This window comes from Pipistrellus hanaki (genome assembly GCF_964339955.1).
Source record: "Pipistrellus hanaki genome assembly, chromosome: 14".
NCBI lineage: Eukaryota > Metazoa > Chordata > Mammalia > Chiroptera > Vespertilionidae > Pipistrellus > Pipistrellus hanaki.
This window is the reverse complement of record NC_140516.1, coordinates 41,870,530-41,897,126: the sequence shown is the minus strand read 5'-3', so window position 1 is coordinate 41,897,126 and position 26,597 is coordinate 41,870,530.

The window sequence follows — 26,597 nt, the reverse complement described above, 5'->3', positions numbered from 1 at the left end:
TGAAAGCTAAGGAGTGTGGTAGTATCATTGGCAGAATCTGCAAAGATCCTTATACCACCATTCACAGAATACCACAGTCAAAATCCTAGTAAATTTCCAATCTTGTATTAATAAATGCATTAGGTCATGTTTTTCTAGGATATATTTGTATTAGTTCACTCAAAATGGATGTCTTTTGCATCCACTTGAATAGAAAAATATCTGTAGCATTAAGCAGCACACAATGTTCTATTACGTATGTGTTATAATTAATTTGTTGGGGTCTCCTTTTGATGGATACTTCATTTGTTTCCAATTTTTTTAATTATTATAGATATTAGGGCCATGACATATTTTTGTACACATTTTTTTGCACTTTTCTTAGCTTAAGTTGTTGGATCAGTGTATATGGACATTGTAAAATAAATATTCTATCATTCAACAGAAATGTTTTATCAATTTATATAGTCACCAAAGTGAATAAATGTGCCCATTCATATCATCCTTAGCAACAGCAAGCTCTGTCATGTTAATATTAGATATTGTATAACCTTATTTGTGAAAGTAAGCACCTTTTTCAAATGGTCACTGATTGTTATACTTTTTTTTAAAAATTTTCTTTGAGATGTTTGGCTATGAGTTCTATGAATGTGTTCAATGTTTAATTTTTAATTGACTCTTTAGACTTCTTTGTGGTTTAGTGATATTAACTTTTTATCTGCTACAGCATTGCAGATGTCTTTTCAAATTAATCATGTGTCTCCCAACATGATTTCTTTACATGAAATACAAATTACATATAGTTTGTCATTTTATGAGCCATGTTAAGAAAGACTATTTCCATGTAAAAATTATGAACATTCTTAGCCATATTTTCCTCTGGTATACTCTTAACTGTTTTTTAAATCATTCCAGTAAATTAATAAGTATGGCAGGGGAAAGCAAGATCAAATAATTTATAAAACATAAGATTCAACATTCTGAGCAAGTTTCCATACTCAGGGCATTTACTATGTTAATAGGAATTATGTCTCCAGGGAAGTAGAGTATGCCATGTTTCTAAAATATATTTGACCTAGAGCATTTAAAAATATTTTTCTCTGGGTGACTTTATTAACATCATTCAAAAGAGTATTCTGTACAATACTAGTTTGGAAGATAGAAAAAAGCAAAGTTCTGCAAATACTAGAGATAATGTACTAGTAAAGATATAAATCTTTATCTTCCTGGGATTCAACCCAATAAATTGAGCTATAAAGTGATCATGCTTATTAGTATTCTAGTAAATCAATTCTGCTTCATCCCAATTCTAGTTCAAAAGCTTTGTTACCTGTCTTAGAATTTATCAATAGGTACATATCAAATATGTAAGGATCTTTATATGCAAAACAAAATTCTAAGTGTAACGTTTAGTTTTATTTTTGCCTTTTAATCACTTCTGTTAGTATTTCTAACCTACTCAGACTCTTGGGTTTATTTTATTATCCTTGAGTATTTTGGAATGATCTTAAGAATACAACAGAGTTAATTATAAATCTCTCAATAGTACCCTCTTTGCCAAGTATTATTTCTTTCATTTATGCTTATTCTGTGGAGAGGAAAAAATGAATATGATTAATGTTAATGTTTCTCTGTGAACAAATGAAAAACTATAGAATAATATCCAGGAAGCCTCAGGAGAAAACTTTTAAGCTGTTGGATTTTAATAACTGAAAACAAATTTAAAAGTTGACCATCCATCACTTTCTGCTCATGTTGGACAAATTGGGAATGAGTTAGCTTGCCTGGTAGGACAAAATAGAGAAATCCTAGGATGTCCTCATGAAGAGAGATCCCTATGTAAACCCGTTGGAAAATAAGTTTTGGCAAGAAGCATTCTGCTAAAATGTTGGAGAATTAGAACTGAAATAGTATTTAACTTGTTGTACCAAGTTAAATTCCATAAAATACCCAACTTTCCATGAGGCAGGATTAGAGAAAGAACAATCATGGACGCACTGCTCATTTATTTTATTAAAATAAATGCATTAAAGAAATTTACTTATATCTCCCATCTCATCCTTCATCTCATCAGCTAAAGAAAAGTGGTCTTTGTGCATCTTCCTTAGAAAATTAAATTACAACTGCGGAGTTTTATAAAACTTTTTCAGGAAAATTCTTGGCTGAAAGCAGTACAGAACTTTGGGTTGGTGGATTCAGTAACATTCTCTCTCTCTTTCTCTCTCTCTCTCTCTCTCTCTCTCTCTCTCTCTCTCTCTCTCTCTCTCTCTTAGCAATATACTTTAATTAGAATCAATAAAATGAATATAAAAGTCCAATAGGAACCACAAGTAAATCACACATAAAAGGAGTTTTCTTCCACTGGTCTTTCCATTTTTTGAGGAAAACAAGTGATTCTAGTAAGAAGAAAGTTTATGAAAAGTCTTGGTCAAGATCATAGAGCTATTCTAAATTCAAATTTCATGCATCACTTGTTCTGAGGAATAAGATTTTTCTCTCTTTGGATACCATTTTTTAAAGGGAAAAATGCTTATATTCATGTGTGGGCATGGGTGAGTTTCCCAGGTATAAAATTAATAAAGAAAAACAAATAGCATTTTAAAGGAGTAAATATGGTTTAATATGAATTTATACTTAATTAGATGTTTGTTTCAGACATGCCTTTCTGCTTTCCTGGTACAGGGGTAATTCTCACTTAATGCATGGTACCGCTATGTGTGCAGTCATTTTCCATGGGCATTTATGCATTGATTGCTATTTCTAGAGCATTGTGCCTCCCAGCCAGGCATGCTAGGAAAATGGCATCCTTCAGAAATTGGGATGATTTGTTCCAAATTCCCTGTCAAACTTTTGTTGTTGTTGTTGTTTAACAGAATGGCTATCGACAGGAGGGCAGAAGGAGTTAGTATGCTTTGCCTTGAGAATCAGATTTAACAATTGGGAACATGAAAATTGCATTCCTTAGTATTATGTAAATTTATTTTTCTAAAACTCAAAAGGCATCAATAATAATAAATGTTCCCCTTCATAGGTTAGATACTTAGAAAAGAAATGCTGGTTACATTGTTGAATTATCTTCTGATTGCCAGATATTTACTAGCTCATTTCTTATTCCTTCTCCTTTAATTCCCACCACAATTGTATAAGGTCAAAGTTTTTATAAAATTACCCCATGTTACAGTGACAAAACCGAGGTCTAGAGAAAAAAGTAACTTGCCCAAGTTCACCCAATAGTTTCTTTTAAAATATATTTTATTGATTTATTACAGAGAGGAAGGGAGAGAGAGAGAGAGCCAGAAATGTCCATGAGAGAGAAACATCGACCAGCTGCCTCTTGCACACCCCCTACCAGGGATGTGCCCACAACCAACGTACATGCCCCTGACAGGAATCGAACCTGGGACCTTTCAGTCCGCAGATAGACGCTCTACCACTGAGTCAAACCGGTTTCAGCCCAATAGTTAATAATAGAACTAGAATTGAAATCCAGGTTTGTCTCTGAATCCAGGACCAAACGCTTAACCATGATACTACACATTATTTTTTTAAAAAAATCCAAAAGCAAAAAAGAGGTCGATCCCATGTTATAATCCTTAATAATAGCAGCTTATTTGTTCAATCATGTTTTAAAGCATTTGTTCAATAAGACTTCAATTAGTTTCTACTTTATATCCAGGAAGTATTTTGGTAGAATGTAAGCACCATGAGCTAGGAGAGAAAAAAAATCTTACCCTTCAATTCCCAGACTAGAAGAGTTTCAGACACATAGCAGTTCTTCACTAAGTATTTGTTGAAGGGATGAATTGAGCATCTAAGCAAGGGTGCTAGACTTTTCACATCATTGGTAGTATTGAGTGATTGATAGTTATTTCCTGAAGTCTCTTTGAATGGGATATGAATCTTGGAGTAAAGATGTAATGAAAGAGGAAGTCAGAAAAAGGTTAGGAAACTTTGGCCCTTTGTAGAGCTTTATGATGCCCAAGGTATGCAGAGAAATAAAAAAATTTTCAAGAGTTTGGACTAATTTTCTCTTGTCTTCAACTAAAACTGGACCCTCTCAGTCTTCCTGCTATCCTCACATATGAATTAAAATAATTCTCCCCAATTTCTGGAAACTGCTCCAAGGAATGCCTGATTATATTGTATTTAGACTACACTGATTGTTCATTCCTAAGGACATTTAACAGAACACAGAATTTTTCATCCTACAATGAATCTTTAATTGTAAGACTTCAGATGTCAGAAATCTTATAGAAAAGTCATTCAAAGGAGGAAAATAATGACATTTTTAGACAAGATGCCATCTGTGATGCCTGCATTGCCTCTATCTAGGGAGATATTAATATGTTTGCTAACTCAATCCTTCCAGGTTGCAACTATCTGGTGTATCTCCATCTACTTTTTTTCATTTTTCCCACCACTAGGTTCATTTATTCATTCATTCATTTGTTCAGTTATCATTTGTGACAAGCATTGAGAATATACAAAACAATGCTGATACAATATAATCATTGAGCAAAACAGATATAATCCTTGTCCCAAGGGAACTTATAATCAGTGAAGAAGGCAAACAAATAAAAATAAACAATAAAGCTAAAATGCCAAAGAAACAATCATAATGGGCTGGAGGCACATTTGAGACAAATCCAGTCAGATGTAAGAGCATCAGGACAACCCTCCTGTAAGTTCTGATTGTTAAAGGATGAATGGGTAACCACCAGATCAAACATATAGGGAATGATGTGTCAGTCCATTGAATACTTCAACATCTGATCTTTTTTCTTCTCTTTCTTTCTCAAAGTTCACTCTGGTTGGGGTGTTAGGAATAAGGTGGGCCCTAGTAAAAGGTGAAATAGAAAATAGGTTGGGAAGCCACTGGTGTAAGACTCTGAATGGTAACCTCAGCTCTTTGTGAATCTTTGGTGGAATTTATCCCAAGATTGATTTGATCAACTGAGTGTCTTGACAGTATTTCCCTGCCTGCAGTATGCATATTGGATTAGAGAGGGTTAAGGCTGCATTAAAGGGGCCTAGTGAGGAGGCTGTTCTTTCTAGTCATTCCTAAGAAATGACTATGGCCCAGGAGGCATGGCCCAAGTTTCCAAAAGTGTTGAACCAGAGTACAAATGTTTTAACAGGAAAAGGTATTTTACAAACTCAACTAACACTAATCCTATACTTAATTCTTCCCTTAGTACCATGAAACACCTTGTCATGAAATCAATTTGACCCTAATCACCTTAAGATTTTTTTCAACCATTTTTCATAAATGCAGGTGATAGTCTTTATCAGAGGGTGCTTCTTATTCACGGGGAAACTATTTTCTTTCTTTTTTAAAAATATATTTTTGTTGATTTCAGAGAGAAAGGGAGAAGGAAAGAGATAGAAACATCAACGATGAGAATGAATCATTGATCGGCTGCCTCCTGCACACCCACTATTACGGATCGACCCCACAACCAGGCATGTGCCTTTGACCGGAATCAAAGGTGGGACCTTCAGTCCACAGGCCAACATTCTATCCAGTAAATACCAAACCAGCTAGGTGGGCATTCTTCCAATGGTAAGCTCTGCAGAAAACCTGGGCAATGTAACATGCAATAGTTACATTAATGAAGATCCTTTTCTGAACTGAGCATCTATAAGTGAGAGCAGAGGGCTGCCTTCTGTAGCTCAGAACCATTCTTGCCCAGGGTGACAATGGAAGAGCAACTTATAAAAACCACTATGTTGTCATGGCCATAAAGATGGCAGTCAAGATTTAAGGCCAAGCATCCACTTCTCTTGTATGTACAGCCCAAGGCAAACTGAATTCCTAGCATTTCTGGAGTGAAAGACATATTTTATCCTTCTGGGCCCTGGACATTGTTTTTCCTTTGTTTCTAAAAAGAGGCAATTTGCTAAATGGAATCCTGCTGCACTAAAAGGGTTAAAGACCTTAAAAAAATAAGCAACCCATTCTTTTTTAATCTATTATTATTGCTGCTTTTACTAGTAACTGGCCCCTCGAGTGACTAACCATATTATTTGGCTTAGTTTTCAGTTCATATGGCTGTGTACAGTGATTTAATATGTAGGGGACCTTGCATGTGTGTGTGTGTGTGTGTGTGTGTGTGTGTGTGTGTTTGTGGCGCATGTGTGTGTTTGATGAGGAGGTGAGAAGAGATACATATTAGTAAATGGATAAAAGGAGGAGGAAAGCAGTTCTTGAAGCTGGTTGAACAGCACAACCAAAAAAAGAATAGTCTTGATTTAAGTACCCAGCTGTTTCTTTATTTCTTCCCTTATGAGCTTTTAGACCTGACAGAAGGTCTGGCTGTGAGCTACCCCACAAAAGGAGCTCTGTTCTCAAGTGGATAGAACAATGCAAAGCTACTTCCAAACAACAAAAAATACCCTTAAAAGAAATGTTTAATGGAGATCCAAACCTAGTGGGTAGGGGTGGGTTGCATCACAGAAATTTCAAAAACACAGAGAGTAATTTATTTTAATGACAGCTTCAAGGCCTCCCAGATTGACTAGCTATTTTCAGTATTAATACAAAGAAAGATAAACAATGGTAAGGCCACAAATGTTGATTAAAATTTGTCTCTAATGGATGAAAATGGCAGCATGGATTATGATTCTGCCTTGTAATTTTTTGACACCTTCTTTGGGGACCAATTTGAATACTTGAGTCAAATTAACAGTTAGATTTGCATGTGGCAGTGGTTGCTGATTAAGTAGCAGAATGTTTATGGACAGGAGCAGTGGGTGAGGTTGCACTTTAAGGGGTGTGTGGTACAGCTTGCCCCTTGCGGTTTGCTCCCTGGACACCCAGCAGCTCTTCAATTGATGGACCTGCTCTGCTTTGCACTTGAAAGATGGCAAATAGAGTTGGAGAGTGAAGGACAGGGAGCATCTTAATCTGCTTCCCAGTTTTCACTGAAATTCATCCAGGAGGCACTTTAAATTCACTTCTGGAGGGGAAAAAATGTGGCCACAATAATTAATGCAGTCTGAAAGAATACGTCAAGAGCTACTTAGACTGCACAGGTGTCTGTTATCAAAATCTCAGCAGAGAAGGGTTAACACGGTGCATGTTATTTTTGATACCCAGGTGGGCTACAGCTAAGAACAGGGTAAAAGAGCAGGAAGGAGATGCTTAAATAGAAAAATGTTGATTTTGCAAGCAATCACATCGGTGAATGTGATGAGAGAAATGTATTGGTAGGTGAACTGAGAGATTGCAAAGGATAGCATGGGAAAAGCAAAGGTACCAGTCCAGTCTTATTGAGAAGAAACCCAGCTCCAGGACTGCCTATGGCCCAAGCAGATGAGTCACTGCTTTCTGTTTCAGAAAGGTCAGCAGTTGATTCATTCCCTTCCCAACAGACATTTCATCTTAACTAAATGCTTAATAAAATAATTTCATTTTGAGTAAATTGATATTTACTGCAAAACTTTACAACATGAATGGATTTCTTTTCCTATTTGATGTCACTTGAATATTCAAGTAACCTCCTATTTCTGAAGGTTTCCATCTAAAATACAAAACTTAGGGAATCAGTTTTATGGGGCTCTGAATGGAATATAAGATGGCACTGGTGTTACAGAACTGGGGTCATCATTGGAGACTCAGTGGTAACTGGTATAACTGAACCATCCAGTTCTTGGGAGGAAGAGCCTTCACCTAAGAAACTAATGTAAACAATGGAGCTAAAGACAGTGAGTGACTTTCCAAGGAACATGATGCTAAGCAAGGGCATGGTCAAAGGCAGTTTCCAGATTCTTGCCATCACTCTCACACATAAAAAATGATGGTGTGGTATGTTTTACATTCTGAAACCTTCATCTAAGACAATAGGGATTCTGGTTGGCCCAGGTATGGAATCACAATCCAGACGTAAGCTACAAAGGTATATCCTGTGGTAAAGTATGCCCTGTTCTGTGTCTGTGGTTGATGGTGGAGGGTTTGCTTAGTATGGAGAATGTCATTAAGTATAGGGAGACAGCTATACCATTATCATTTAGCTTTCTCTATGTCCACCAAAGCCTCCTTTAAAATTAGCATTTGATTTCTAGTTACTGTAGCTTTTGTTTTTTAAAGTGATTAATAAACCAGAGTCAATCTCATCTTTTTAGAAAGCATAAATTTCAGTCTCTTGGCCAATGATGTGATGATTTCATCTCTTAGCTGATACGACAGGATAAGAGTGTTTATAGCTAAACAGATGCTGAGGAGCCAGAGCAATGGTCTTGCAAGAAGTGAAGGTCCAGTGGCTCTGTAGAGCTCTCATTTGAGTCATGGCTATTTAAAAACATCCAGGTCATTATGGATTTCTCAGACCAAACTCAGTACTCAGGAAGGTCTCAGTTTCTTCCTTGGCAGACAAAGACTGACACACAAAACAGGGGAGATGCATGGACCTCAGAATCAAGAAGGGATAAGGATCTGGACTTGACCACAGAGTCACCACTGCAACCTAGAATCTGGCATTCTGAATGCCACCCAGGACGGCACCCCCAGGTGAGAATAAGTGCTTGTTTAAGACTATTAATGAGTCCTTGTCCTCAAATAGCCCCAAGCTTATCACTGTTGCCTGGTAAATAAGTATCTTCTTCTTCCTTCGGGGATCTGAAAATTCAATTCTATTTTTGCAGCTGCCTAACAAAGCAATGTAGCAATAGACAATACATATACAAACTATGTAAAGTTTCCCCCAAAGGGTAGAATGTGTGCTATAGTGGATTATAATGAGAAAATCCAGCAAAAACTATCCAGCAAACAAACACAGCCATGAGGGGAAATTTTCCCAGCCATGAGATCTAATTAATACAGTCAAATGTATAAAGGAGATGCACCTTAATGATTTTTCAGTATCCTCAATAAATTAAATATATTATCTAATTTAATTGAAAGGGTAGAATTAGAAGGATAACACCTTTCCTGATTATTTTTAATAACGGCTTTTTGAGATCTAACACACACACCAAAAAAAAAAAAAAATCTTTAAAGGATATGTTAGTGCTTTGTAGTCTATTCAGATTGTGCCACAATGAACACTGTTTGATCCCATATATTTTCTCTTAACTTTTTCCAAACTGCAAGAAACATTCCTAGTACACAATAATTCAGGTTATCTTTTGGTTGTGCTTGTACCAGTTTTGATGGGGATTCCTCACTGGCCAGAGTTGTGGCCACTGTTATTCTTATATCAACTTTAAAGGCAGTCCCTGAACAATAAAATAAAAATGTGCATCATTGGACAGTTGCACTGAAATTTTTTTCAGATATATTAGTCACTTGAAAGTGTATTAGCAGGAAAGATAATGTATTATGACATGAGTTTAGAAAAGAACTCTTTACCAGGGCTCTTGAGACCTGCCTTCTATACAACACACCCCGAGAAGCTTGGCTAAGCAATTCAATCTCTCTGGACAATTTTTTTTCCTTATGTGTACAAAAGAAAAAATCAAATATTTACTGAGAATCCACCATGTAAACATGGTGCTTTGATAGCAATGGAGTGCAGTGGGCTATTTTTAAATGATGTGGTTATGGTTCCCTGAGGATGTGACATTTCAGCTACAACTGGTATGTTGCAAAAGATGTAGGAAGAGTAGCAATCTGGGTGAAGAGCCTTCTAGGCTGAGGGCTTAAGCAACTGGAAAGACCATAAAGTTGGATTGGATTTACTGTGTCAAGGGTCAGAAAGGAGCCAAGAGAAACTAGAGCAGACTAAGCTGTAGGGAGAAGGATTATGAGAGGAGACCTGAGAAGTCAAGAGCATCTTGCCGGGCCTTGAAAGGCATAGCAAACGACTTAGCCTCTTTTCTAAGTTCAATGGGTAGGCATTAACGGGTTCCAGGAAAAAACATCTCATCTTTATCTGTGTTTAATAGACTACTGCCTTTTAGGGTGGCCATAAAGGAAGCAGAAAGATAAAATAGGAAGGGACTGTATGGCCCAGGTGAACTGTGATGCTGGCTGGGACTAGGGTGGTAGCAGTGAAGGTGAGGGAGAAAACAGTACTTATATTTGACACTTTATCCTTGCTATAGTTTTCATGAGGTTCAAATAAGAAAAACAAAAGTGATATGTTGTGTTATCATAGAATAGGCTTCCTAAGAAATATAATATTTGTTAAATTAAATCTTCCTGCTGGCTGGCACAGCTCACTGGTTGAGCATTGACCTATGAACCAGGAGGAAAGGTTCAGTTCTAGTCAGGGCACATGCCCAGATTGAAGGCCCAATCCCCAGTGTAAGGCGTGTAAGAGACAGCCAATCAATAATACTCTCTCACCATTGATGTTTCTATCTCTCTCCTACTCTCTTCCTCTCTGAAATAAAAAAATATATATATTTTTAAAAATTTCCCCCCTCAAACTTATATGATTGGCAGTCAATAATGTAAATAATATTTGATGTTATAAAGTTCTAGAGGCCAGGAGCATGGAATTCATGCACAGGTAGGGTCCCTAGGCCTGGCCAGCAATCAGGGCTGATCGGGGCCTTTAGGTTGCCAGCCAGAGCCTGCCTTCCCCTGGTTGCCAGCTGTAGGCCAGAGCCTTCCTTCATTCTGAACCACCCCCTGGTGGTCAGCACACATCACAGCAAGTGGTCAAACCCCAGTAGGTCAAACCCTCCAGAGGAGATAATTTGCATATTAGCCTTTTATTACATATGATTATATAAATACAAAGAGAATATATATATATATTATTGTTGTTGTTTTTGCTATCATATGCTCAGATCCAGCCATGGATGCATTGGTAATCCTGAGGATGACTTGTGTGCTATATACCCTCTTCAAAGAACAAATGGGCTCCCACTCACAGGTACCATGAATGTTCTCTAAGCTGTCTTTGAAGAGGGCTTTGTAATTAATCAGTTGTCAAATGGGAAATTCTAAATCTTGTCTGTACAGCATGCCACCTCTTAAGAATCAAAGAGCACTATTCTTTCTTTTGTACAAATGTAAAAAGTAAAACAAAACCCTGTTGAATGAATTTGTATCTCACTGAATTTAAAAAGCAACCATTTGTTCAGTAGAATCATAAAGTGCTTTTGGTGTGCCAAGCAATGAACATGCATTCTGCTCTCTAGGAGTTCAGAATCTAATGGAGTTAGGCCAATTATATCAGTGATCACATTAATATTAGTAAGAATATTGATAACATCTATTGTATAACATACCTAGCATTATTTTGTGTATTTTACATTTAATATATCATGCAATCCTCATAGAAACCCTTTGAGGTTGGCAGTATAAATGGCCCATTGTCACATGTAGTTTTCAGATAACTCTTGATAAGTGATATGAGAGAAATATGTGAAGTATTACTGAGTATGGTGCTTAGATCACTTATCTTTATAGAGACACTTCAATTAAGTTCACTCTAATATGTCCATGGAAAATTCACTCCACAGACCCATTGCAACATTCACATGGTAAGCAAGATCAAAAGTGACTTGTTGACAAACAGTATTAAAAGAACAGAAACCAGAGATGTAGGGAAAAGTGGGGTTGGTGCCAGAGAAAGTAGCATTTTGGTTCTAGCATTTATTTGTGCTCCTTATTTTCAGGGATTCAGAAACTCTCACATTTTCCTAACTATGTTTTTCATGTACTATTCCCATTATTTGAACTTTAACAATAGACTAAACATCATCACCCTTTTACTTTTCGTGCCACAGAAAAGGGAGAGAAGTGGAAGAAAAGATAAGGCAAATAAAAGGGGGGCACACACCTTTGAAGGTAACAGAATTTGGGCTTTTCATTGAGTGAGAAGGTAGCATGTGGCAGATGGCTACTCATCTCACTTATGTCAGATCATAATGCCCTGAGAGGGCCTGTGCCTGTATAGGACACAGACTCTCTTTTATCAATAAACAACATTAGTTGACTTACAGAAAATAATGATATACATTGCATGACCTTTTGCTTTATGAATCTGCTAGTTCTATCAAAGACAAGGAATATTAAATAGAAAAGAAAAGAAGCATGTGGAATTGATTTGAAATCCACTTCAAGACTTCAATAGAAAGGGTGATGTGTTTTCTTAGCTATTTCCATCTATCTAAGGAAAGCATAGAGCTGTATTTCTAACTGTGGTAAAGAAAATAACATTAAGGATATATCTTGAATGATTGAAAAATCAAAGCAAGTTGGCATTAAATCTTAAACTCTTATTTTTTTTATAAAAATTTATACTAGAAGCATTTAGTTCACATTATGTCTAACAAAATGAAAAACAGCATTTTAATGAAAAATGACATTTTCCTGGATTATAAAAGAAAAACAAAAAAGATAAAGCCAGTCAATATCACTAGGGTTCTTTTTCTTTTTCTTTTTTTTTTCCAACTTCTCTCCCATATATGCAATATTCCATTTTTGTATACTTTTGAAGTCCTTTGGTTTCTTTTGGAAGGAAAGAGGTATATGACTGGGAAATATTACTCAACATTTATTTATTTATGGCAATCAACATCCTTAATAGCGAATAGATATAGAATGAATTTTCTCTTTGTGCCTATTCTTCTTCACCAACATTTAGAATAAAAAGTTTTCTTCATTTTTTCTTTAATGCTTTTATAAATGTTAGCTAGTAAACCTTATTGTCTTCTAGAGAGAGTGGTTTCGGGAATTGACAAGTAAATTGAGAAACCAAGACAATGCTACCAGTCACCAGGCAAAAGATAAGAGGAGATGTAGGCAATTTAAATCTGTTTACTAGGGTTTGCTTCAGTATGGAGCATACTTCACAAGTCATGTGATCATTCCAAATGCATTTATCAATTTTGGTAAATGTGGGAGAGTTCACCTACACAGGGAAGACTAGGCTGAGTAAACTATTGCCTGCCAGTTAGTTCTATAGGACCCCTAAAAGGAGGCAGGTATATTAATGAAAAAGCAAAATATCCTTATAACAGAACAAGTGAAATCTTATATATAGGCTCCCATTTGAGTAGCCTGGCCTATAAGAGTCTTAGGGTAATTTGTACAGTCTAATCAGCTACATGGAAAACATAAAATATTCTCACAGGGGCTTGCTTTTGTCCAATATTTATAGTACTCACAAGAAATCTCTTCTCCCTGTTCAACATTCTGTTTCCTCTCATTTCAATGTCTTACAAAAAACAAACAAAAAAACAAAACCAAAAAAAACCTCAGAAACAAAGAGTAAACCAACAACATATACCTCATAGAAAGGCCCAAGGTGGCAGATGTGGAGAGATTAATAAAACATTATCAGGTCTATGTACTTAATATTTTATACAAAATCCACTTTTACTTATGTGAAATCCATATAAATTCTTGACCTCATATTCTTCACAATCTGCTTATAAACACTGAATATTCTGGTTGAGAAATCAAATATTTAGAATGCCATGGGTAACACGCATGCAAAAGAAGCACAGTATTCTAAGACAGCAAAAAAGGAGGTTGTCACATTGGACTATGTTTGATAAATAATGAGACACAGGCTGGAGAACTCTGAACTTACTTCCTACAAAATGACAGGGAGTTGATATATGGTTTGGAACAATTATGGTTCCAGACTTCCATTGCTTATGAGGGAACAATTACATTGTTAGAATCCTTACTACTAATTGTTTCCATTATTCATGTGTACTTTGCCCATCTCTATCTGCATATAAAAGCCTTGTCCTTATTAATATTTACTCTTTTTGTATTTCAACATTTCAATGATAAAATGATAATTCAACCTAACTCTTGCCTTTTAAAGAAGATGTCTTGTGTTTGGAAAATGATCTAAACTACCCAGATAAAATAAATGCCCATAATACAGTGTGAAAAAATTCATTCATACATAATACAAACACATTTTAGTCTAAATAGTTTTTTTTTTAATTTTATTATTGTTTTTTGGCAAATATTTACCATATGCCAATTACTGAATGCCTTTTGCCTATTCTAGGTAGTTCCTAATTATTTTATGAAACTAAACTCAAGCATTCTCTCCTCCAGTGTCCCTTCCTAACCTCCAGTCTGATTTAGCAGTTCTTTTGCTATGCTCCCATAGCACAAATACATGTCTTTATCAGCATATTTATCACACTGGGATGTATCAGTTGATTTAGTAGACGATTTTTCCTCTTACTACCCATGAAGGAATGGGCTATGTTTTTATATATTATAAATTCCTCTTAAACAATAAGCTAGGAAATTGAAACTTAATCCTAAATGCATTGGGTAGATTAAAACAACAACAACAACAAAAAACCACTTGTAGGGAAATGTAGGGAAGTGATTTGTACAGATTTGTGTTTCCAAGTGTTCATGCATGCTGTGATGTGAACCAGTGGACCATGGATTTTTAATGGTGATGAATGGAGGTAAGAACAGTTGGGAGATTATTCCAGTAAAATGGGAAATAGAATGAACACCATCTTGTAGTTACTTTTCTTAATAGAAGGGTAAATGAATGGATTGAACTAAGGTCTGTGAAGTGCTAATAAGAAGATGGGAAGAGAAATATAAAAAAAAAGAGTTTAAGGATAAAGCATATAGAGATTGATAGTCTGAGTCTACATTTTTCCTCACTCTATATTTAATCAAATATATTTCCTTAGGTTTATGGCTTGAACTTTTGAAAAGATGATTGTAATATTCTCTGAAACAGGAACTAGAGTAGGGACAGGCAAAATAAGGTCCATTCATTTTTGAACCTATTAAAGTTGAATTCTTTTATGTATATACTCCTTAGGAATCTCAAAATAGAAGGGAACATAATTTCATCCAGGAAGAGCATATTACATGGCAAATAAGGAGGCTTAAAACAGAACCCTATGAACAAGAATGCTATGTGATGAACAAGGGAAAATAAAGTAAAGGAGAACTATTCAATTGGAAATAACACAAAAAGCACAGTAATAGACATTATTAGCTTACATTAGATTATAATTTATGTCCTCCTTTATCTCCATCGCTCTCCTGGGATCTTACTCATCAAAGTTCATCCCTTCCATTCTTAATCTATAACACTGATCTGCTTATTAACAAGTGAAGAAAGAACTGTCATTCTCCAGGGAGCACACAACAAAGGCCATGGATTAGGAGAAACTGTTTTTCTTCTCATTCCTGACATGGTGCTCTCAGAATAAATCAATTCTTGCTTTTATTTTTCCACCTGAAAGATTCAATTCATTGTAAATTGAAACAAATAAAATTCTACATAATACAAATTACATTCAAAGTGTTCAGTGATTCGTTGGATGATGATATGGAGAGATTGTTTTATCAGCTTTGAAAGGAAAACTCATCACTATTTTGGCAGCTTTGTCACTCAAATTTAGAATCATCCCTTATGGTTAACTGAGGAGAAAAGACAAGGATGAACTCTTAAAAAACTAAAGGTGTAAAGGTAGAATCATTCTTGGATTTGCTTAACCTCTCAAATAAAATAAAACAGAACAATTGAATAATTGTGACTTAAAAATTGTCAAGGCCAAGTTGTTATCTCATGCCCTGTGAGGATAATGATTTTATTTTCCTTGAGGCAAAAAATAGAAAATAGCTGGTCATGCTGGTAATAAAGTTTGGTCTCATTGAAGTTGAAGCTTCAGAACTCTTATATTGGCAATTAAAAAGTTGGTCTAGCACATGCCCTTACTCCCCTAGTTTCTGTGTCCATTGGTTTTGCTTATATGCACACATAAAAGTCCTTTGGTTGATCCCCATCCTCCTGTCTTCCCTCTGAGGTTTAATGGTCTTTCCAATGCTTCTCTGTTTCTGGATCTATTTTTGTACATCAATTTATGCTGTTTATTATATCCCACAAATGAGTGAGAGCATGTGATATTTGTCTTTCTCCAACTGGCTTATTTCACTTAGCATAATGCTCTCCATGTATATCCATGTTGTTGAGAATGGCAAAAGTTATTTCCTTTTTAGAGTAGCATAATATTCCAGTGTGTAGATGTACCACAGGGTTTTTTTGGGTGAGAGTGGCTGGGGAGAGGTCAATGGTGGGAAAAGGAAACATATGTAATACTTTAAATAATAAATATTTTTTAAAAAGAAGAAAAATTCCTTAAGGCAAAATAGTGTGTGCCTATTTCTATTTAGTACATATTCTTAAACGTATTTTGTAAACATTTGTAAATCAGTTATTTATTAAATCAGATTAACTAATGCATACTAAACAAATAAAAAGTTGGTCTAAAATATGTGACATGTCTCCACAATGCAAGCTTTAGCAATAAAGTGACTTGTACTCATTTTAGGCAAGTAGCATTTGAGCTGAAAGAGCAGTGAGAAGTCCATAGAAGCTTTTGAAAAACCAGCCACACGTATTGAAAAGCATAGACATTATTCTTTGATTCTGTGATGGTGATAAGCTAGTTCCACATGGGATATGGTCTTTATCTCCTTACTCAATGAAGGCGTTTAGCAAAGATGATGGCAGTTACAGGTGGTCATTAGGGAACAATTCATACTGAGCATCATAGGAAAGTTATCCATGAAGTCTGTACCTCCAGGACAAACCTGGCCCTCTCACTGAATTTAGAGCACTGACACTCTTCCTTGCTCGTGTCAATCCCACCATGCTGTTTACCCAGCATGGTTAAAGAGCCCAATTTGCCAACTACTGTTGTGCATGGGGTGCACTGTGAACCCAAAGAAATCATTGTGTTTCCCCCCCCCCTTCATATAATTGGAAACCAGAGACACCGAGTTAAAGCAGAAATATTGCATTTCACCACTTTGTTGAGGCCAAGAGGGCACATGTGTTCATCCCTTATGCACTCTGGTTGGTTCCCAAACTGCCCGAGCTCTTTTACATTATTGAGACCTGAAAATGAAGAGGATAACTCAGGTTTTGCCTCCCTGGTGGCAGACAGCTGCTTAATTTAACACAAGCTTAGTGAATAAGGAATGACAAATTCAAACAAATCCATTTTCAGGGTTTTGAATGCTTAGAGCAATCAAGGAAATATTTTAAATACATATTTTTTTTCTAAGAATGAAGGAAATAAGTCTGAAGATGGAAAAAGACATCAGCACTGTGTGAGGAAGTGTTTAGCACCTTTGCAATATGTTTTCTGTTCTTCTCAAGGCTTCATGTTGGGATTCTGTTTCACTGCTTTCAGGATAATGGGTATGGTTGTGTAACTTGTTTTGTATAGTGAAAATTGAGCAAAGTAACCCATGCCACTTTCTGTTAGAAGTTTTAAGAGTCATGTGTAAATTGATTTCTCAACTTTCCCATCAGGGAAAATATGAAAGCAAGGAGATGGGCTTCCCTCTGGTTAAGACCTGGAGTGAGAACAACATAGAGCAAAGCCTTGTAGCTGACCTATGATGGACAAGGGGGTGTCAGAAAATAATAAGCCTTTTATGTTTTTAAGCCACTAAAACTCAAGGATTATTCATTGTATTGTTTATTGGTTTTTAATTGAAGTACAAGTACACGCTAGCCTTTACTGATTGATATGTTCATCTAACTGGAATTCCGAAGGCAGAATCCAAACACTTATTCGTAGCCTAGTTGTTAGCCAACAATATAAAGTTGCATGTAAACGTGCTTATCAGCACAAGTGTCCCATCCCATGTGGTCAAGGAAATATGGCAGTAATTACATGTACTAGAAGCTAGATGAATAATATGTATATGGCTGATTAGTTAGTTGGCCTTTGAAATCTTGTGTAACCTTGGTAGTCATATGTACGATTTAAATGCCGTGGAGAGCCAAAACCTGTTTGGCTGAGTGGATAGAGCATTGGCTGCAGACTGAAAGGTCCCGGGTTTGATTCTAGTCAAGGGCATGTACTGTGGTTGTGGGCACATCCCTGGTGGGGGGGGTATGCAGGAGGCAGCTGATCGATGTTTCTCTCTCATCAATGTTTCTAACTGTCTATCCCTCTCTCTTCCTCTCTGTAAAAAGTCAATAAAATATATATTTAAAAAATAAAAATAAAAAATAAATGCGATGGAGAAGTGTAACCTTGTCCAAAATTATGATCCTAAATGAAATTATCCTGTTGCTCTTTGCCTTGCATTTATTTCTCTATGACTCAACCGTAATCTCCCTCCCCAATTAATCTATGCATATTCTGAGACTGCCTAAATTTTCCTGTTAGGATTAAGTCCAATTGGAAATAACAACCACCAATAAAATAAAATTAGCTTAATCCAGTAAGAGGACTTTTTACCCAACAGATCAACTATTTGGAGGTTGGCAGCTACTTGATGATGTTTTTGAAATCTAGGTCATTTCTCTCCTCAGTTCTAATCATGTTCTCCTTCATTTTATCCTTGGTGCACCATGGTTGTAAAATGGAATCTACAGCTCCAGTCACCACAGCCCCATTTAGAGGATGAAGAAGGTAGGGAGAGAGAACAGCCCAGTTCCCTTCAGTCTCACTAGTCACGATTGTGACTTATGTTCATTCCTCAGGGCAAAGGATGCTGAGAAACTGTGATCAAGATTCTCATGAATGGTTTAGGCCAATTCATCACTTGAAATTAAGCATATTCTCTACCCCACCCCACCCCACCCCCCCAAAAAAAATCAGAGTTTTTGCTAGCAAGGAAGAATAGAATAAGTATAATATTTGTCACACTATCTCTTTACATTTACTTTAGGTCATAAGATAAATGATGTCACTTCAGTACACCAGAAGTGTGGAGCATGGTATATTGCCAAAATCTCCACAATTGTTGATATAAGAGCATGGAAACAGGAAACTCTTTAGGATGAGAATTGTTTATAGGACCCTTTCCTAGAGGTTCATGCCATTTTTGCTACTTTTGTTTTCTATGAATTACGGCTCTTTATTCATATTAGAATAAGGATTGAGTGTGGTTGGCTGCAAAGCATTATGAGAAAACTAGGAATATGCTCAGTGAGAGATCTGGCTCGTTAATTCCAGTTCTTGCTAAATTCACTGGGGTGGTAGCAAGCACCAGGGCTTGAATCCCTTAGACCTGGGATTGACTCAAAGATTTACTATTTGGAAGCTGTATGGCCATGTGTACAGGTCATTTTTACCTGTGAGTCTCACCTTACATGTGATCATAACCTTGAACTTTAACATTTTCAAAAATATTAAATTAAAATAGGTAAGTAATACCTATTAGTATTAGTCATAGATTCTTCACAGAATAAAATGACAGGGGGCAACTTAGAAAGTGATATAAAAGAGAAGCAGTAAGAAGGTTGCCTTTTTGAATCATAAAACACTGATTCCATATTCCATCATAAATTTCCTTTTGCCTCACTACTTCAACCACGCTCCATAACAAAAACTCTCCTTTAGGAAAAAAAAAAACAACTCTGAAAAATATATCCTCTTTCTTTTCAATTTCTCTGAGCCTTAGCTATTGGCTTTCTGATTCTTTAAATTATTCCTTATGGCATAGTGTTGTATAATTTAGACGGAACACTTTCTCCTGTCTTGTATTATTTAATTCTCCAAAGTGTTTGGAGAAGGGATTCTATATGAAAGCAGTGACACAAAATAAAGTGGCATTGTACCAGGGTCTTGCATTTTTAATAAAGTTGCTCTCAAACAGCATTTCAGTAAATGAAATGTACTCGGGATTGACAAATTTTTATATATCAAAGGTATGCTCTGACCTGCTCTGGGACATAAAGCCTAATGCCATAATAGAGCCCCGAGGTTTATGTTTGATTTGATTTGGCTTCCTTTCTTCCTTTTCTTACAAAGGAAGATTACATGCTTTCCAAAGTAATAATTATAAGGAAACCATCCAATGGCAGGAAAAAACACCATTAAGTTTGAAGGCATTCGGTGGCAAGTTAGATCCTACACTTTTTAGGAAGAAGAAACACACACAAACACCAAGGAGGGGAAAGGAGGTTTGGGGAACTTTAATTATTTATGACACATGCCTCAGATGTTCCAAGCCTCATTCTCTAGGAAATATTCAAACGTGAAACAAAGAAGAGGAGAGAATCTCTGAAAGACTTAGTTTAGTATGAGTGAGATTTACATTTAGGGGCCCATGTGTATAGCTGGCGTGGCATCAGATGCCCCAGAGCAACGATAGCCATAGGGAAGGCAAGGAGAGCCAACCAATTGGTGACCGGATACGGGAAAAACAAAGCAAAGACAAAAACAAAACAAAACAAACAAAAACAAAAAAAACCTTCTGGCAGTGTCTCCCATCTGATCATATGACACCAATGCTACACATCTTCCTGCCCCCTCATCATTCCAAGGTGAACTGCTTATTATAATGAAAACAGATGCTCATTCAATCAAGGGCACAAACAAAAATGAAATACTTGTCTTATAGAGAAAATTGATTTTTTTCCTGGGTAAGCATCTCCATGATAGAATTTGAAGGTTAGACGTTCTGCTCCCAGAAAATGCCTGATGGTGACCCAAATAGCATAAGACAACACAATGCTGAAACATTTAGGCCCTTCCTTTTGGAGTTTGGAAACATATTTATTGCTAAGTTCAAGAGTCTTCTGTTGGAAGGTAAGTATTGCATAGAATAATAATATCCAAGCAATTGTCCTATGATGGCGGTAGCAGATCATGCAATTGGAGATAGAAATCAGAAAGGTACTCAAGAAATTTGATACATTTATTTGGAAAAGACTGGCTTTATTAAAAGAGGAAATGAAAAATAGAGATTACTTTTTTTTACCTTTTGTTTTCTTTATGCTAGTTCCTGCCTTTGTAAATATGTGTTTTTAGTCTTGCCAAGTAAACCTGAAAGTTTAAGAAACCAGTGACCACTTCTCATATTATTTAAAATGGGAAGACAGGTGTCAGATTTAAAAAAGAGGATATTAATAGTCTTTAGAATGCCTGCACTTTTCTAAGCACCCTCACATATTCTAATCTCTAAAAACTAAAGGGTGTCTTATAAAATGTTATTAATCTTTTTACAAGGTGGCAAATATGCCTTGGTAAAATCAAATCATTAATTGTGACTGTGTAACTATTATAATAGATAGAAAGCAAGACGTGAAGCCAAATATTCCTATGCAAATGACATAAATATCAGTCTTAACACTGAAGAAAAGCAGTTAATAAATTTAGCACTGGGAACTCATGAATGTTCTTTCTTCTGTCAAAATATCAATAGAAATTTTAAAGTCCTGGTCATTTTCCCCTCCCCTTCATTTTCCTATCTTTCCTTTCTTCAACAGCTGTTTTATGTGCACTCCCAAAGTCCTGAACTAGAACAGTGGACAAATAAGCCCCATTTGGGGATATCTGTATTCCAGTAGGTAGGGTATAAAATAATGACATGACTATATGTTGGATAGCAATGAGCACCATGGAGAAATGTAAAATCACATATAGGGAGAAAAAGAGGAGCCAAGGCTGTGTTTGTGATAGTTTTAGTGGTTTATCTGGAAGAGCTTCATCAAATCAGAAAATTTGAGCAGAGATTAAATGAGTGAGCAGAGGAAACAGCAAGAACAAAGGCCAGGGGAGAAGGACCAGAGTTAGAGTATTTAGGAAAAGCAAAGATTTGAATCAAAATAACTGGAGGGTGATGAGATAGGGAGAAATTAAGAGACAAGGTCAGAGAAAGAGCCAAATGGTAAATCACATAGAACCTTGCAGGTCATGAGAACTTCTGCTCTTAGGCTGATGCACACACATTGCAGGGTTGTGAGTAGAGCAGTGATGGGATTTGATGCAAGAGGGGAATGGAGCTGGTAAGAAGTGCTCCAAGTCTGAATATATTTTTAATTAGAGCCAACAGGATATGCCAATAAATTAATGTGGATATGTGAAAAGGGGGTATCAAAAAATGTATGGATTTGGGCATGTGCCACTGTACCCATGTTGTATACCAAGAATTTGGATGAAGAGTGAAATATCCTGAGGGCTTAAACATGGGTGTAGTTTTGTTCTCCAACATCATCCTACACAGCCTATGGGTTTTATAATCTTCTTTCGCCTGGTTTAGACATTTTGTGTTGGGATACTGGGGATATCTTTTGTCATCTAATTTATACTGCATTACAAATTTGTTATTCATACAAATTTGTTTCAGAGCAGGTTGATTTGGTTTTTTTCTTCCTAGCATGCTTGAAATCTTAACAAAATGTTTAAGTTTGAATCTCTGTAATAAAAGCCTCCAGAAATGGAAATGCCAAGTTTAATGTCACAAAGCACATCAGGAACCAGGATTTCTTTTATTACCAGATAAAATGCTCATCGGGATGAAATCTGGCAGCAATACTCCCATTGCTCAACTCTACCTAAAATAAATAAATAAAAATCTAACACAGAAAAACAAAGCCAAGAAACTTGTATTTTGTTTTCATGCCATTCTATCAGTGAAGAAAACATCTGTGCTACAGAATCACACTTTTCCAGGAATGGCCAGACAAAGAAGAACAGATTCTATAATTTTAGAATTCTTGTGACTCTTAAATTTTTAGTTAAAATAAAAGTTTCTATGAAGGGGAGACTAACTTCTTTAGCTAGATAACGCCTCTCAAATTATTGTAATATTGTTTTGAAGTCATATATAGTTTTCTTGAATCATGAATGTCCTGCTATATAGATTTTTAGTTTTACAACTCATTCATTTCTAAGTGAAAACTCTGATATCACTGTTGATGGTTTTATGATGTCTCTTCAGAGATCTACACAAAAGTGGACTCAATAAGACATTTCACTTTTACCTCAAAAATCTATAATCTGGGGCTTAATGTTCAGAAGGTTTTCATGATTGGCATCTATTCTCCTAATTTTTTCCTTTCAGTTTTCCTATATGCTTTAATGTATAACTGCCTGCATTTAAATCTTAAGACCACCTTTCATTGGCTAGGTTACCTATGGCAAGCACAAGAGAACTAATGAAAATCAGAGCAAAGATTAGTGATATCAAAAAAGAATAAAACTGTTAAGAAATAAACCAAAACAAAAGTGAGGTCTTTTTACTGTCAATAAAATTAATAAACTTGTTAACAGACTGATGAAAAATATAATAAAAAGGACAAATTTTCAATTTTAGAAAGATAAAAGGAGTCATCACTACTAATTCTTTAAATATTAAAATGATAATAACTACTGCAAACAACAGCAAATCTGATAATTTACATAAATTGGGCTAATTCCTTGAAATACAAACTACTAAAAATCACACAAGGAGAAACAAAGAGTCTAGATAACCCTTTATATATTAAAGAAATTGAATCAATAATGACAAACCTTCCGAAAGAGAAAACACAAGATCAAATATTTAAGGAATGTTTGTTGAAATCTACAGACATTTAAGGAAGAAATTATACCAATGATCCACAATCTCTTCTGAGAAAATAGAAGCAAAAGATACACTTTTCTAACTTATTCTATGAGGTTAACTTTCCTCTAAAACCAAAACCAGACAGAAAAAAACCACACAGAAAGTAACCTATCTGATGAACATAAACAAAAATATCCTGAACAAAATATTACCAAATTTAATCCAACAAATAACAAGTAATTTTTTCCTATGTACACAGGATGGTTCAATATTAGATAATTAATCAGTGCAATCCTAGAAATCAACAGATTAAATAATAAAAATTACATTTTATATCCATGGATGCAGAAAAATACACATTTATAATAAAAACTATTAGCAAAATAGGAAGATAGATTTCTACTTGACTATGAATATCTACATAAAATCTACATCTTACTTCTTACTTAATGGTAAGAAACTGGACACTATCTGCATAAGATTTAGAGCAAGGAAATTATATCCTCTCTCATCTCTTTTAGTCACTATTATACTGGAAGTTCTAGGTAGTGTGATAAGACAAGAAAATTAAATAAAGTGTACCAATATTGGAAAGAAAAAGACAAAACAATCTCTCTTTTCACATGTAAAATACTCCAAAGAACTGACAAAAACTATCCAAGGAATTAAAAAGTAAATTTAACAAGATCACAGAATATGAGATTAATATATAAAAGCAGGTTGCTTTTTAAAATCACTAGTAATGTATTGTTGGAATTTTAAATTTAAAAACAATTACATTTATAATGGCACCAAAACTATGATATATTTAGGTGTATTAAATGGGTAAAATATAGGCATAATATAACAAAATCTATATGTAAAAAAAGAAGATCTAAGTAAATGAAGAACTGTTCTTTGTTAATAAATAGTAAGACTCAGTATTTTATTATGTTAATTTTTCCTAACTTGATCTAAATATTAAATACAATCCTCCCAGCAAACTATTTCACAGATTTAAACAAACTGATTCTAAAGTTCATATGGAGAAGGGAGAGATCTATATTAAAGCTAACATAATACAGAAGAAGAATAAAGTTGAAGGACTCACACTACCAAATTTCAATATTTATTACAATGCAATAATCAAGACTGTGTGGTTCTGGTGAATCTATTATCTATCTATCTATCTATCTATCTATCTATCAATCTATCTATCTATCTACCGTCGATCATCTCAATCTACATATCTATAAATATGGAACAGTATTAAAGAGTCTAGAAATAGACTCACAGAAATACAGTCAACTGTTCTCTCACATCAAAACAACGTCAATTCAATGGAGAAAAGATAGCCTTTTCAACAAAAGTGCTAGGTTTTGAAAAACAAAACAAAACCAAAACCTAAACATAGAACTTACATCTTACAAAAATTAACTAAAAATAGAACTAATGTAAAATAGTAGAGAATCCCTATGACCTTGGGTTTGGTAATGAGATTTTAAGCATAATATCAATACTAACAGCACAATCCATGAAAGAAATTCTTGCAAATGGAATTTTACTAAAATTAAAAACTTCTGTTCTGTGAAAGACACAATTAATAGAATTAAAAGGCAAGTCACTGAATTCTAGAAATATCTGAAAAAATATATATGTAATGAAGAATTTATATCCAAAATATATAGAAATGTTATAATTGAACAATAATGAAATACATAAGCCAACGGAAAAATAAGCACAAGAGCTGAAAATTTGCCTCATAGATTTACTACATATGCCAAATAAACATGAACAATTGCTCAGCATCATTTGCCATTAGTAAATGGCAAATTAAAACAATAATTAGATGCCACCAAACATCTATTAGAATATAAAAAATCCAAAACACTAACACCACCAAATGCTGGCGAGACTTGCAACAACAGAAACTCTTGTTCATTTTTGGTAAAAATGCAGATGGTATAGTCATTTAGACAGTTTGTCACTTTCTTACAAAATTAAACAGTCTTACCATATGATCCACAATTCTGTGCCTAGGTTTACCCAGATGATTTGAAGATGTATGTCCACATAAAAACATTCTTGTGAATGTTTATTGCAGCTTTATTCATAATGACCCAAACAGAAGCAACCATGATGTCCTTAAGAGGCAAATTGATACACAAAATGTCACACGTTCATACAATGAAGCGCCTTTTTTCAGTAATTAAAAAAAAAAGACAGATAAGCTGTCAGCCATGAAAAGATGTGGATGAATCTTAAATGCATATTGCTAAGTTAGGGAATTCAGTATGAATAAAAAGAACCAAGAATCCTTAGACAAAGATGATCTTAGGACTTGGGCCAGAAATATATAAGACTAGAGGCCCAGTGTACAAAATTTGTGCAAGGGAGGTGGAGGGGATCTCTCAGCCTGGCCTGCACCCTCTCGCAATTCGGGACCCCTTGGGGAATGTCCAGAAGGTTCTTCAGCTATCAGGTCTAATTAGCATATGACACATTTATTATTATAGATGAACCTCATGCAGTGCCAGAAAATCAGGCCATATCACATATTCGCATGCACACACACACACACACACACACACACGCACACACAATGATGAGGATGTGTAAAAGGGATGCAAGAACTACTTGAGAGAGCTCCCAATGGCTAAACATCTTGAAGAACAAAAAGGAATGTTGTGTTATAATCCAAAATATAAAATAAACATCCATGAATTCATACCTATCTATAAATATTGAATAAATAAATGTGGGAGAATGGACAAATCTTCCATGCAGAATAATTAATAATATTAATGTATGTAGGGACTCACCCTTAAGGAGGTGGAGCGTAACTTCCTAGTCCTTAAATGTGGGCTGAGCATAGTGCCTTTATTCCAAAGAGTATGGAAAAGGAGAAAAAATAGATAATTTTACAGTGGAGAAACCTGTTAGACACTAAAATCAAGCTAGATGATCAAAATCAACATCAACAATCATGAGCCAGGCTCATAGTATGAATCTATATGATATAATATGACATATGATATAACATGATGATATGACATTATGAAAATAGTAATTTACCTCTGTAATCTTTAAAAAATAAGACATAAGTCTAACCATAAGAAAAACAACAAGCAAGCTCCAAAAAAAAATTCATCCTGTGAAAGATTTTTTTCAGTGTTCCTCATCATTTTCAAGGTCACACACACACAAAAGAAAAGAGTAAGAAACTGTCATACCAGAGAGAATTCTAGGGAGTTATAATGCCTAAATTTAATGTGGAATTCTAGATGGGATCCTGGATCAGCAAAAGGATGTTTGTGGAAAACTCGGGTCATCTGAATAAAGTATCAATGTTTAATTACTGTTTCATATTGGTTCTTTAATTGTGACAAAAGTAGCATACTAATATATGATGTCAATAGTAGAGAAAACTAGCTGT